Source organism: Equus quagga, chromosome 2 (genome assembly GCF_021613505.1).
Source record: "Equus quagga isolate Etosha38 chromosome 2, UCLA_HA_Equagga_1.0, whole genome shotgun sequence".
NCBI lineage: Eukaryota > Metazoa > Chordata > Mammalia > Perissodactyla > Equidae > Equus > Equus quagga.
Genome location: NC_060268.1, coordinates 81600434 through 81612737, shown reverse-complemented (window position 1 = coordinate 81612737; position 12304 = coordinate 81600434). Strand labels below are relative to the sequence as shown.

The following is a 12304-nucleotide window of genomic DNA, read 5'->3' as shown; positions in this document are numbered from 1 at the left end:
GAGACAAATGACAAGTAAGCAAGTCTTCTGAAGTGACTGATAGAGTACGGTCATGCACAGCTTCACGACAGAGACACATTCTGAGAAATGCATTGTTAGATGACTTCATCATTGTGTGAACATCATAGAGTGTATTTACACAAACCTAGATGGTATAACCTACCGCACACCAAGGCTATACGGTATAGCCCATTGTTCTTGGGCTACACACCTGGTTAGCACGTTACTGTACTGAATACCACAGGCAATTCTAACACTACGGTATTTATGTATCTAAACATATCTGAACACAGAAAAGGCACAGTAAAAATATGGTATAAAAGATAAAAATAGCATACCTGTATGGGGCACTTACATGAATGGAGCTTGCAGGACTAGAAGTTGCTCTGGGTGAGTCAGTGAGTGAGTGGTGAGTGAAGGTGAAGTCCTAGCACATTACTGCACACAGCTGTAGACTTGATAAACACTATACGCTTCGGCTACACTAAATTTATTTTTAAAATTTTTCTTTCTGCAATAATAAATTAACTTTAGCTTACTGTAACTTTTTTACTTTATAAACTTTTTAATTCTTTTGTAATAACACTTAGCTTAAAACACAAACACATTGTAGAGCTGCACAAAACTATTTTCTTTCTTTATATCTTTATCTTTATTCTATAAGCTTTTTCTAATTTTAAAATTTTTCAGTTTTTTTTTTTTTTTTTTTACTTTTTAAACTTTTCTGTAAAGAATTAAGACACAAACACACACACTGGCACAAGGTCAGGATCAACAGTATCACTGCCTTCCACTGCCACATCACATCCCACTGGAAGGTCTTCAAGGGCAAATAACATGCACGGAGTTGTCATCTCCTATGATAACAATGCCTTCCTCTGGAATACCTCCTGGAGGACCCAAAGGTCTGTCTACACCTTCAGCGTGATCACAAACATGTGAGTAATGTGTTGCATTCCATCATTACAACGACTACGACGTCACTAGGCAACAGGAGTTTTTCAGCTCCATCATAATTTTATGGGACCACTGTTGTATATGTAGTTGACTGAAACATCATTATACGGAACATGACTATACAGAGAGAAATGATCACAGACCAAAGAATCCAGAATGGCTCACTACCAGCACATGAGTGACTGACATTTGGAGAGGTCTCATGGAAGAGCAGACTCGAGCCAAGCCATGAACTAGTAGATAAGGGTTAAGGACAGACCATGCGGAGCATAGCCTCAGCAGTCCATGTTTGCTCTCGCTGAAAGTCGCCATGCATACCTACCATAGCCAGATTGCCCAGGACTAAAATGCACAGCAAAACACACCCAACTCTCAAACTATGGAGAAAGGATTTTAATTTCACTATGATCAATCCAAAAATGCTTCTGAGTCCAAAGTACCTCAGCAGTATCATGGTAGACATCAGTCACTTGCCATGATAACAGGAAACTATTGCTGGGCTATCAGCTTGCTTAGAGACTGGATGAGGGAAAGCTTACTTTCGTTGAAAAGAATGATTTAAATGAATTTAAATTTGTTCAACATAATTGCATTACATTGGTGTTTCTCGAAATACTTATGAATAATTCACTTTGGTAACAGCAAAAGTCAGACCAGAAAAAGTCACTTCAAAGATACAAGATTTAACAGAAATCCTACTGAATTTCCTACTCTCAATGCTTTCTCTAGCCACTTTTATTTCTTTCTACCCTATCGGACACTTCCCCAGCCTCCTATCCAACATCTGCTACCACTGGGTGAGCTTGTCGGAGCCTGTGAAACACAACCACCTCCTGGGAGTCCACAGCCCACCCTTCTAGAACCACTCTCCGAGCCTGTCCCCAAGGGTAGGGCCCATCCAAAAGAGGCCAACTGCTTCATGACACTGCAAGTCTATAACGTCTGTTTTCATTCTCTAGCAGTGTTTACTGAAAGCCAGTGCTAGTGGATTCATCCTAGGTCCTCAATACCCCAACCTGCAACAATAAATCTCAGAGCTGGAAGGAAACTCAGGGCTCACGGGGTTCAAAAGATGAGGAGACCAAGGAGCAGGGAGGGTAAGTGGCTGGCTTCGGGCCACTCAGCCAACCGTAGGGGGAGACGTCTGGTCAGCGCCTTCTGCAATAAATGATGATGATCGTGTGTACGCAATTTTCATGCAAATTCCCTCTGATCGTGAGACAGGGCTGCCCCCTTCTTCTTCTTATCATTTGATTACCCAGCCACCTGCCTCTCCAGCCTGGCCTCGGACCAGAAGGCACCGATGAGAGGTTTGCATTTATTTTGATATAGTGGAGGAATTTGAGATTGGACTTATAGGAGATTGAGGAGCTGGCATATGAAAGTCCACACTTTACACTTTTAAAAATGCAAGATGTACCCCAGGCTTATTTACAAAGACAGAATCTGAACTAGCTCACACTAAACCATTCACAAAAACCACTTGTCTTTTATTGATTAGGTGAAGTGGGGTCTGAACACCATCCCAATTACCATTTCTCTCTAATGGCCACTTAAATCCCTTCTCACACATCTTCAGCAGCTCTTTATTTGTACTCTGAGGCTTTCCATGAATTAGGAGAACAGTGCCCAACGAGATAGAGTTACAGTTACCAAATAAACACAGCATAAACCTTCCTGTGGGACCAAATCAAGTTGAGGGTCTGAAGTCACCGAACCCCATAGCATTAACACAAAGTTCAGTGACTCTGTGACTGAAGCCTAAAGGCTTCCTCCACACGGTCATGGGCAGAAGGCGTGGCAAGGCACTGAGAGCCGTCATCGCTACAGGACCATCAATAAATCTAAAATCAAATTAATCCTGCAAAACAAATTTCTCTTAAAATGGCAGGCCATTAAGTCAGCTTAGCCCATTTTAGCAATAAAAACTGCTTTATTTAAGTACACGCAGAAGTTCATCCTTCTCCCAATCGCCCATCTCTGGCAACCAATGATTTTTCCAAGGAGAGATTTTCCTCAACAAACAAGAAATAGTTATTGAGCTAAAGAGGCATTCTTCCGAGAAAATTATACGTTCTCAGAATTCCATTCATAAGCAAGTATGATGTCAAGATCCTCCAAGCCTCAGCTCCCACAGTGAATCCAAAAGGACGGCCAGAGATGAGGTGGTGGTTGGAGAAGAAGGGACAGGAAATCCAATGATCTCAAAAGATGACACCACGCCACCTAGACCGTGCCACTTAGACAGTGCACGGATTTATAAAAAGAAAGTACGAGATATACTATGCATCTAGGCTTCTCTCTCTCTCCTTGTGAGTGGAAGAAAGCATGAGGTACATTTTCCACAACCTTGCGTAAAACATGTTCTGAAGCTTCTCTGACACAGTTATTCAAAAGCTTCTAAAACAAGTATCCATGTACTACAAAATAATCCAATCATTTCAAGTTCACTGAGGCAGAGAACAAAAATACATCCCTACAACCTATCTGAGGAATAGTCTAAGAACCTAAGAATATCATCTACTTAGCCAAGTGTAAGGCACCATTCAGAGGTCAGGAAATCAGAATGGAAACATCGCACTAAGTTACACCCCAGAAACAGAGTTAGCTTCTTCTGGACCTTGGGATCAGACTAGTTTCCATTTGTTTCTGTGTTACCACTAACACCCTTTTAGGGGGGAAAAATCCTACTTGGAACACTACGGCTGCCCAGGAAGTGTTTCTAATAATACCAACCCTCATCTTGACTTTCACTGTATTGTATTTGCTTCACAACTCTTTTTTTTTTTCCCCCCCCTTTTTACCACTAAGCCCAACTCCCTGGTCTCAGCAGCTGCTAAAAACCATCCAAGCACTTTGCATCTATCCGGAAATCCAGGATGGCAGCCTCAGTTCATAGATATGCTGCCAAGGGCAGATGTATGCACGTCACAGCTGGGCCCTCCTCCTCAGGGGTCCCTGGGCCCAGACTGCTCAAGGCCTGGGGGCCAGGCAGCCTCGGTCCCACATGCAGGGCAGCCAAGCTCCACAGCCACAGGCCTGCATACATGGGCTCCAGCAACTGCAACCTCACCAACTTCATCCAAATCCCTCCATTAGGACTTGTGAAAACAAATTACGGGCAGCTACATGCTGGGTCAGTCTGCACAGCTTTGCTACACAAGGCTGAGTTATCAGGCAACACAGAGTCCCCAGACACGCTGCCTCTGTTCCCGTCCCACGTGGATTCCGTGAAAAATGGCATGAAGAAAGGAGAGAGGACTGGGTGGTTGTGACTGAGGGAAAGAAACAAAAAGCAACTTCTGTTCAGTAATGAGATGAAACAGAAGCCGGGCTTCCGGGAGAGGGCCTGACATTCCTGCACAACATTTTCCCACCCACCTGATCCCCTAGAAAGGAAGGAAGATCTAAGGGAGGACAGAGAGAGCCAGTGTTTGTTTCCTGCACTGGGAGTAAGAGGAGGAAAATAAAACAAAACACCACAACAGGAGAAGAGGCCGGGTGGGAGAATAAAGAGGTATGCGTGTGCACATGCGCACATGCACACACACTCGTGCAAGCGCGTACACACACACACACACACAGAGCTAGAAACACCCAAAGAAGAGAATAAACAGGCACATGCTCCATCCTGGAGCAGATGGTTGGCTACCTTTACCATGTGAGAACTACAGTTGTCACAAATAAAAATGTACATCCTTGTTATTTTTACCAAAAATTGTGCCCACTCTGTAACCACTTTACTGCTCTCCACAAAAAAAAAAAAAACACATTTAAAAAGGATAATATTTAATGTCAGTATGAAACAAGAATCTTGTTGATATTTTTAAAATTCTTCCCACCACCATGTTGCAGGCAGAATAAATTCATATGGTTTGATAACCAAATACATTGAGTCTACATGTAACTATAAAGGCCCCACCGGCATCCTGATAGAGACATATGTACCTCATTGAATGTTCTTTACAGATACGGCTTATCTGGACAGACACAAGAATTTGAACAATTTGGATTAAATTAGTAAAAACCACTCCTATACTATGCCATGCTATTTATGATAACTGAATTTTTACAATTTAGAAAAAGCAATAAAGACCATTTAAGATATGGCAGTAAACATACACAGTCAATCCAGCTTAACGCTCAGAATTTCAGATGATCTCAGAATGTGGCTCTTAGATAGTTTACGTTTTAAAAAGAGTAATAGCTGCTACCATTTCCCAAGAACCTACTATGTGCTGATCAGTCTGTCTGGTTCTGTCCCTGTTCATCCCTGTCTCACAGATGGAAGATAAAGCCTGACAGCCTTGTCCCAGCAGCTGGGAACACACGAGGCTAATAGATAGAACCCTCTCAATTCACTGACTACTCCTAAACCTTTGCTATATGACGCCACTTGACCATACTGGAATGTAGTTTATAAAAAAAGAAAAAAATTCCGGGCCAGCCCAGTGGCACAGCAGTTAAGTTGCACGTTCTGCTTCGGAGGTCTAGGGTTCACGGGTTTGGATGCCAGGCATGGACCTACACACCACTTGTCAAGCCATGCTGTGGCACGCGTCCCACATATAAAGTAGAGGAAAATGGGCACAGATGTTAGCTCAGGGCTAATCTTCCTCAAAAAAAAAATTTCATCCCATTTTGTACAGAATTATATATTCTTGTAAACTTCAACGTTCACATGCCATGATGGTCTACAGGGGAAAATGACACCTTTCAGGTACAGGATCACCTATAAAAGCCTGAAGACCAGTCAAACAGAAGGTGGCAGGCACGTGACGGCAGCTGCAGCCCCCATGGATTCCACAATATTATCAGGGATGGATGTCCTGGGAATATCAGGAGTGAGATCCGGCTGGCTCCATGACACTCTGAGAACTTCAAACAGTGGCCAAGCTGACCCCACAGGAGGAAAATCTTATCTGGATGGTCACTCTTCCCTATGACTCACCCTTTTCCACTGGCCCCAGAAGCCACATCACTCCTTGATCTGAGATGACAACTGTCTCCCCCAGGTCCTGAGACTGCTCTCTGCTCCTCTGCCTACCGCCACAGTGCAGTTCACACAGTTACTGGGGCTCTGCAGTGAGCTATTTTTCAAAAGACTGAGAAGCAAGGCCATTTGGAACTAGACGAAACCCCAGCTCTCAATATAATGTCCAGCTCAAAGTCATATGTTAGCCAGTGCCAGATAGAGACTAGAACCCAGAATGGTCTAGATTTTGGATTCCCACGTGAGGTTCTTTCTTCCAAATAAAAGATCTCTAGACTTCTTAAACCTAGATTCCCAAGTTATCAGGTGATAAACAGATGCCTGTTTAACATCCTGTGTCACAGACAGACAGATAGCATCTCCTGCCCACCAGCCTTCCTGTCTCTTGCTGCCTCCAAGTCAGGGAGAGCATTCCGTCCTAGGATGGTGCACAGAGACCCTGCCTTGTATAGTCTGAGGCCTTGAATCACACCATGTGCCAGAAGGAGGCATGTTTCCGAGTCATGGCTTCCAGCTCCACCATAAGCCAAACCTAACTTTCGAGCCACCCTATGCACTTGAGTTGAGCAATGCAATCCGGGACAAGATTAGCCACGGGCCCACACGTTCCGCGTCATCTCCACTTTAGTTGAGAATGTCACACTGGCATACACACAAGAAAAGCAAGATAGAAATATTAACGCAACAAAAGAAAGAGGCTTTTTTAGGAGTAGGAAGAAACTAGAACAAGCTCACAAGTAGGCCCAACTGGTGAGACGTGAGGGGACTCCAGATACTTTCCAAATAACTAGCACTCCAATAATCACCCTAAGAGAGCCATTCTGAAAGCTTTTTAGTCTCTAAGATAAGATCCTTTTAAAAAACAAACTTCTGAAGGGAACCTAGGAAAGTGACACCTTAATTAGGTGACAATTAGCAAGAGCAAAGCCCTTCGGGAACAAGGCACATGAACTAAGAGATGGGGTAGGCTAAGAGGTGCCCCAGCGAAACATGAACACGAACTGCTTCACCATCTTGGTAGCAAGATCGATGGTCAGGGAGAACAGAATGCGATCTCCATGCTCGACTATAAAAGGCAGAGAAATGAGGCCCAGGGACATGTGACCCCCTTCTAAATAAAGATCACCCCCACACTGGGAGCAGCTGACCAGAGCAGAGGCCTTCCAGGGGAAGAGAGACAAGCTCCTACAGACAACACAAAGCCAGGCCTGCTCGACTGACCGCCTTCTCCTCCAGGACCCACAAGCCTCTCTCCACACTCCCTGAAAATGCAGATCCCTATCCTGGTCCACCTTAGCAGTCTGGTGGGTCATGGCATGCAGGCACCTGGAGACAGACCACATGGCACTTCACAGAAAGAAATATCTCCTACCAGTAGCTTAAAATTAAAAAAAGAAGGAAGAGGAAGAGAAGAAGTGTTAAGAGGAAACAACGGACATCACATGCATGAGGTCTCAAGGCAAAGAAACTGCACCCCCTCACCTCACCCCAATCCAGCAGCTGATTTACAAATGCTTAAACAAGTCTCCCACTTTTATCTGATGGGTCAGGTATACTAATCTGTAAGAAAATGAGGAAAGGGAGCAATTCCACTCCACACACTATACTGTCCTTGCAAGGGGTGTCTGATAAACTAGAACACGAGAACCTGTAGGGAAAAAAATATATAGAAGTGCCTTTTTTACACCACCTGCCTTCATTCTAAGTCCCTGATCCCATCAGTGAGATGATGATAAAACGTTTTCCTTTTGTCAATAAAGGGAGCCATTTACTGCCTTTTCCCTCGAAGGCTCCAATCTGCTGTTTTCCTGCTTTCTCATTTTGAAGGCAGTGGGAAATGCAACAAACTACAGGACCGCTGTTTCCAATCAATGCCCTTTTAATTGAAATAAGGCTGCACGACCAGCAAAGCCAGCTTCTAACATGGCCAGGCTCACCACCTTCGTGGATTTCCTGGCAAAGACCAGGCCTTCTTAGGGGCTATACAGTGATCTGAGTGGACCACAAGCTGTGCATCCTGACAGGTTAAAAAGTATTTGGAGACTAAGTGTAGCTGTAAGATTTTGTATTTTTTGTGGGGGAGGGGAGAGGTCTACACCTGCAATCAGGTCCCAGAACGCTCCTATGGCAAGCCAACACCAGATACCACCTCAGCAAATTCACCAGGAGGGCAGGCGAGAGAACCACGCAGGTCCCCTGAGGATTCACCCAGTTCCCTCCCTGGACGTGGGTGGCCTTCAGCAAATAACTGCCATACAAAGTAACAAAGAGCGCCACAGGCCAAGCTTCAACTTTCAAGATGATTTCCTAACTTCCCCATCTTCTTTGGCCTTGAATCATTCCGACCAGGGCAGGAGAGAAAAGAGCCACCATCCACGGTTGACCTTCTCTGCCAGCTAAGAGCTGGAGACAGTTTTGGTGACAGTGCTCCTGGGTGGCAATGACCATGAAAACTACACAGGAAACATCCGCCTTTCACAATCCTCGAACTCTGTGGCCAGCCAAGGACTGCTGTTACATACACACTGCTCTCTGTTCAAGGGGGAAGATGTATCCTCCTGACAATAAATCTTTCACAAAGCAGGTGCCATGCTCACTCCTGGGGTGACAGCCATGCTCTCCAAGAGCTGGAGGGTACACCCAGAATTTACTCAGCGATGCAAAAAGTGCCACTGCCAGGTGCCACGAGAAAGGCCCACTGGAGTCTGCAGAGTCCTGAAGTTCTCCACCAACAGGTGAGGAGCATGCCGGTAAGTGTCAGCCGCCTGGCCAGCATGGAAGACCACCGCAGGCCAAGGACGCTGCAGGCAGAAGGCAGGGAGGCGGCTTGTGGGTGCATGGCCCAGTTTCATGGGGTTTCACAGACTCCTACTGCAGGCTCTCAAACAGGGGAGCCTATTGGTCAGAGAGTGTGTCGGGAAGTTCACTGGGCTGGGGTGGAAAAGCAGGGAGGCCGGAGAGGCCGAGTCACTGAGTGGGCCAAGGGGAAAGCAGAGGCAGGAAGATTAGAGAAACATTTCAGATGCAAAGGGCTTGTGTCCAATTGGAGAAGGAAGTACCCGAGTGACACCCAAGTTTCTGACACGGGAGCTAGTAGAACAAGAACGCCGCCCATGCAGAGAGGGAAGACACAGAAAACAGGAGGCCGGAAGTGAGGAGACAGGGAAGACCCTCAGACACTGACACGCCCACCGCATCTGATAGGAACAAATACGTGGGTCTAGAGCTCACAAAGAGGTCTGGGCTGGAGATGATCTTTGGAAGCCAGATGCAGACGGGAGGATGTTGAAGCACCAGAGGGTGAGATACTCTGGGGGAATAAGGATGGCGAAAAAAGGACCTAGGACGAAACTGTGGTTACCACTAGCTATTAAAGACTGGACCAAGGAAAAGGAGCTGGAAAAGAAACAGCTGCAGAGGTGGGAGGAGAATCAGAAGTGATGTCAGGAGGCAAGGGAGGAGGAATCAAGAGTGCCGAAGGTCTGCGGGCACCAGTTATATTTTTACCGAAAGGAAAAAGCCACACACAATTATTTTAAGGGTCAATCACTTTTTTAGGAATAACTCAAGCCTGCATAAAACCCCCTTCACATCAGTAGTAATTTCCTTAATGGGGCTATCTATGAAGCTGCCTGCCACTGCAGAGTCATGATATAAAAGAGAAAGTTTAAAGGAGAGCGTCAAGTAAAAACTGCATATCAGCACTACATAATTGAGTGTTTCTCCGTTGTGTCAAAAATTTCACACACGCTCTTGATGTCTCTCTCCAGATGTTCTCCCTACTTCTGTAGCCAGCCCTGTGGAGAATAACTGAATGGAATTTTTTTATGCTTAATCTTTTTAAATGGCCACCTTAATGCTTATGTTGACCTCAAGGGAGACATTCCGTCCGGACTCCACGCCCTTCACCTGGCTCCCTGAATGATTCCTAAGCGACCTGGCTGGAGACGTGTAGGAATATCACGGCACCGCGGTGCTCAGACAGAGAGGTGATGTGGGGACGAACCCAGGGCCTTAGAAGGAATGCTCTAAAGCAGCAATTTCCAATAAAAGTAAGCTGCGAGCCACATCTATAACTTCAAATTTTCTAGTGGCCACACTAAAAAGTAAAAAGAAATAGGTGAAATTCATTTTAGTAACATTTGAATTAATCTAATATGTCCAAAATATTATAATTTCAATATGTAATCGATACCCAAAATATTAAGGAGATATCTTTTCTTTTCCCCATACCACAGCTTTGGAATCCAGTGTGTATTTTACAATGAGAGCAAATGTCAATTTGAACTGGCCACAGTTCAAGTTCTCAATAAGCCACATGCGGCTAGAGGCTACCACACTGGACAGTGCAGGCTTGAAGGGAATCTATGGCAAGGGAAAGAGTTCTAATTCAACTAAAAAATCTCCAAGAAAGCTGTCTATGCTTGAGTTTTCAGGACAAGGTGACGGAAAGACAGTTTCCCTGAATGCTGTTATTAATTTTAAATAAATACTCCAATGTAAAAATCCCAGAAAAACATCAGCAGGACTGAGACAATGGCAGAGGAGAAGGCCGCACGGTGTGGCCTTGGGAAGCGGGTGGGGTGTCCAGCCAACTGGCCTGTCAGCATCAGCCGTACCAGCACGAGGGCCCAATTCCTGACCCCCGTTCCTTTTCAGGATGTTTGACCTCTTTCTCCTTTTAATCTTCCAACAGCCCTATGAGGAAAGCAGGATCTATCCCATTTTGCATATGAACAAACCGAGGGCCTGGCAATTTAAGTTATTTGCTTGTTTCCAGTCATGGCTACTAGACTTAGACCCAGAACTCAGGCCTCGCCCCTGCTCCAGGCTTCTTCAACAGCAGCTGGTCAGAAAGAGCCAAAAATGCACAGTGAGACCAAAGTAAATATCGACTGAATCACTGAACCAGGGCCCACCCAATGACTTTTTAAATAGCACCTCCCTTTTGTACAGAGCTTAGGAATTTTCAAAACATTTTTGCACACGTGTTTGATCACCACTAAGGAATAATGTGAGATTGCCCTAAGGAATATTCTAAAGATGCCCAACTACCACCCAGAAGGGCTGGCTCGTTCAAGGTCACCCAATGTCCTTCTGCTATATCATGAGGTCTCACCTGATGATGCCTTTTTCTTTTAAAATAAAATCTTAAAATGCCAAGACTACTTAAAAATATATTGCTGTTTTCTCAAACCAATGGCTAACCTAAGGACAGGGCACAGTTGGCATCAATCACAAATGTGACTTTAGCACAGTACCTTCCTCCAACCCTAGCCAACGGGGATTCTTCGAGTGGCCTGATGGCATTCTCAGCTCTTTAAGGTCCTGGCTATAGACAATGGGACCCTTCCCTTTCTAATCAAATGTCCACATACACACTGATAGAATGATACAGAGCATGAAAGTATGTGCTGGGTCAAAGACAGCATCCTTTTCCTGCTTCGGCCCTGGCTGGAGAGGAATTGAAACAACAGCTACCTGTGGGGTCTGGCCTTTGATTTGTTTACTTTACACACTTCATGGTTTTGGCAAGCCTACCAATTTGGGATTTCTTGGCTCTTCATGACTAGCTAGAGTACATGGGCTCCTTAGGTCTTTCACTGGGCCAACCATTAAATTATAGCTATTTATAGCCACGACACTGACTTCCAACCAGTGAAGGGAACCTTCCTGGCCAATATACCTAAACATTGCTAAAAGCAGTAAGGCAAAGGTCCAGAGTCACATTTTAATATGAAACAACCTGGCTCTCTCAAGGTATTGATCACAATAAGGCAAGAGTTTGGTTATACTTAAGGGAAAATAAGTATATTGCAGATAAATAAAGGAGAAGTTTCAAAATACCACCATCTGACCCCCAAGAGCAGTGAATATATTTCAAAGTGCTTTCACTAAGTGATTTCATAAGATATGCACAACTCTTCAGGAAAGAGGTAGGAAAAAAGAAAAGGAAGCCTGGGGTATACAAACACACTGTGCTACACAGCTACTTGCAAGTAGAGCCTAAAGCTGGGACTCCTGGAAACTGGTCCAGGGCTCTCCCACCTTGGCTAGGTGCTCCATCATAAACTAGGACATCTAAGCATTGTAGCATCATAGTTAAGGACCAAGGATGGGGGGATCACAGGATGAAAGTTAGCTCTTTACAGTTCCTTTATTCAACCATATTTCAAGTGTATTCACGTGAAGGAAGTCCTGCTGTACCAAAAAATATCCTTTCACGCAAAGGATGAAAGAGTTGATACACAAGCAGCCCCCAGCTGCCAGGGCTCAGGCACTTCCAAGCCCACCAGGTCACCTTCCTCATCAGAAATTCAAAGCTGAAGGTCAGCAAGGTTCCAGCCCAGAAGT

At 44.9% G+C, this 12304-nt stretch overlaps 1 protein-coding gene across 2 annotated transcripts in view; it reads right to left on the bottom strand.

Annotated features, from left to right (window-relative positions):
• The window catches only part of IGF1R (insulin like growth factor 1 receptor), a 291412-nt gene that overhangs the window by 226053 nt on the left and 53055 nt on the right, over window positions 1–12304 (bottom strand). The window lies entirely within an intron of this gene.